This window comes from Jaculus jaculus, chromosome 7, assembly GCF_020740685.1.
Source record: "Jaculus jaculus isolate mJacJac1 chromosome 7, mJacJac1.mat.Y.cur, whole genome shotgun sequence".
Classification (NCBI taxonomy): Eukaryota; Metazoa; Chordata; class Mammalia; order Rodentia; family Dipodidae; genus Jaculus; species Jaculus jaculus.
Genome location: NC_059108.1, coordinates 68,725,630 through 68,728,358, shown reverse-complemented (window position 1 = coordinate 68,728,358; position 2,729 = coordinate 68,725,630).

Below are 2,729 nucleotides of genomic sequence, written 5' to 3'. Positions count from 1 at the left end.
ACATGTATGTGTGTAGAATATATGTCTGGTGTGGTTTGTATGGAGTGTGTGGTGTATTCACATGTGTGCACTTACCTCATGCTTGAGTATACAGAGGCCAGAGAAGAACAATGAATGTCCTTCTCTTATTGTTCACCTGAGTATTACTTAAGATGGTGTTTTTCTCTTAACCTGGAGCTGCTATCCATCAGTGACTTCCCAGTCTCAGGCCTCAATAGCCTAAGGTTACAGACATATGTGGCCACACTCAGCTTCTTACATGGAGAGTTGAACTTGGTGGTCTTTGCCCAAGAGGCTCACATGTTTAAGTGGCAATTGCTCTTAATTACTGAGCTATTGCCCCAGCCCAGTTAAAAAAATTAGTGCACTTTGTTAATAATTTTTCTTTTTTGTTTATATTTATTTGAGAGGAAGGAAGGTATGTGTATGTATGCATGTGTGTGTGAGAGAGAGAGAGACAGACAGACAGTATATAGGCCTGTCAGAGCCTCTCAGCACTGCAAATGAACTTCAAACACATGTGTGTCTAGCTTTATGTGGGTACTGGGGAATCAAACCTGGACTGGCAGTCTTTGCAATTAAATGGCTTTAACTGCTGAGAAATCTCTTCAGTCCATATTTTTTCATTCTAGTGCATAACAAATTTAATGTTATTTTTAGGTTGTATAGTTGTGGATTTTTTTTTTTTTTTTTTTTTTTTGCTGTGCTAAGGATTGTGCTTTGTGCATGCTAGGCAAGCAATCTACCACTGAACTATATCACTAGCCTTTTATTTTAAAAATATTTATTAATTTGCAAGGAGAAAGGGAGAGAGAAAGAGAAATAGGCATACTAGAGCCTCTAGCCACTGCAAATGAACTCCAGATACATGCACCACTTTGCACATCTGGCTTAATGTGGGTACTGGGGAATTGAATCTGGGTCATTAGGCTTTGAGGGAAACACAATGGTTGAGCCATCTCTCAATCCCTTGGCTTTTCCTTAATTTTTGTAATGAAAATACTTTTTTAAAGTTGAACATTTGTTTTTGAACTCCGCACTCAGATAATGGTACAGTGGAGCATTAAGTCAACCTAATAAAGCCTAAGAACGAGACCTAACATCATACTAGTATTTGAAGCATCTTAATTCCTTTACTACCAATAAAATGAGCTCCCAACTTTCTAAAACTTTGGTTGGACTTTTTCACATGAGTTTTTGTTTTGCTTTGCATATATACATGCATGTAGTGCTCAGATGTGTGGGCATGTGTATGTGGAGGCCAGAAGATAACCTTGGATATCAACATCAGGTATGCCATGCACCTTTTTAAATTTTTTTCAAGGTAGGGTGTTGCTCTAACCTAGGCTGTCCTGGAATATACTATGTAGTCACAGGGTGGCCTTGAACTGACAATGATCTTCCTACCTCTGCCCCTGAGTGCTAGGATTAAAGGTGTGTGCCACCATGCCTGGCTCATCCACCTCTTTTTGATACAGGTTCTCCCCTTGGCCTAGAGCTCACTGATTAGGCTAGATTGTCTGGCCAGCAAGCTCTAGAGATCTGCTTGTTTCTGCCTCCCTAGTTCTGGGATTATAGACACATGTCACCATGCCAGGAATTTACATGTGTACTGGGATCAAACTTGGGTCCTTGTGTTTATTTTTTTATATATTTATTTTTAATTTAATTTATTAGTTTTCTTTTCAGCAAATACAGGCAGTTTGGTACCATTGTTTAGGCTCATCCATGACCTACCCCCTCCCAATGGCCCCTCCTTGTTGATGTAAATGGGTCATGCACTATGGAGTTAGCCCACAGTTATTGGTACGATGAATGTCTCTGCATATCATGACCCAACATGTGGGTCCTTGTGTTTATAATGCATGCAATTTACCAACTGAACAATAATATCAGCCCATTTGATCCTTTGTCTTTTTGGTGCACACATGAATGAGAATGTGTGTGAGTGTGGTATTTGTGGGTTGCATGCACATGTGTGGGTACAGATGTGTACACCCTTTTCACATGTGTGCAGAGATCAGGGGAGAAAGTTGGGCTTCCTCTTCTATCACTCTTCTGTGTTTCCTTAAGAAAGTCTCTCCATACCAGACATACAACTTGAGGGACATACAATAGGGATGGAAGAGTTTGGGGGTATGGGGAATGGGAGGGAATGGGGAGATATACACAAAACCAAGTCTAAAATGAATTGGTACCATAGAAACCTCCTTTCTGGAGAGCAGACTAAAAGATACAACTCTCAATTGAAGCATGGAGAGTTCATTTGGTAAGAAGGGCCCTGAATTGCAACTCCTAGTACCAGAAATTGGTTACTATCCACATTGAGCTGTTGATTGGAGAGACATACAAGGTTCCCAAAACAAGACAGGCTTCTGTCAGAGCACTTGGTTACCCACCCACAGTGAAAGGTATGACCCTATTGCTAACAATACTGCATGCTGCTAACACACAACATTGAGGGATCCAGCTGAATCTAAAAGGAAGCCAGTTCTCTGATAGCCTGTATAGTGCTGAAAAGCAATACATGAGCTGCTAGGGGAAAATGGCCAACAGTGGCATACACCTTTAATACCAGCACTGGAGAGGCCAAGGTATGAGGCTTGCTGTGAGTTGAAGGCTATTCTGAGACTACATAGTAAATTCCAGGTCAGCCTGAACTAGAATGAGATCCTATCTCAGGAAAAAAAAAAAAAAAAAAAAAAAAAGGCCAACTATGTTGTGAGCAA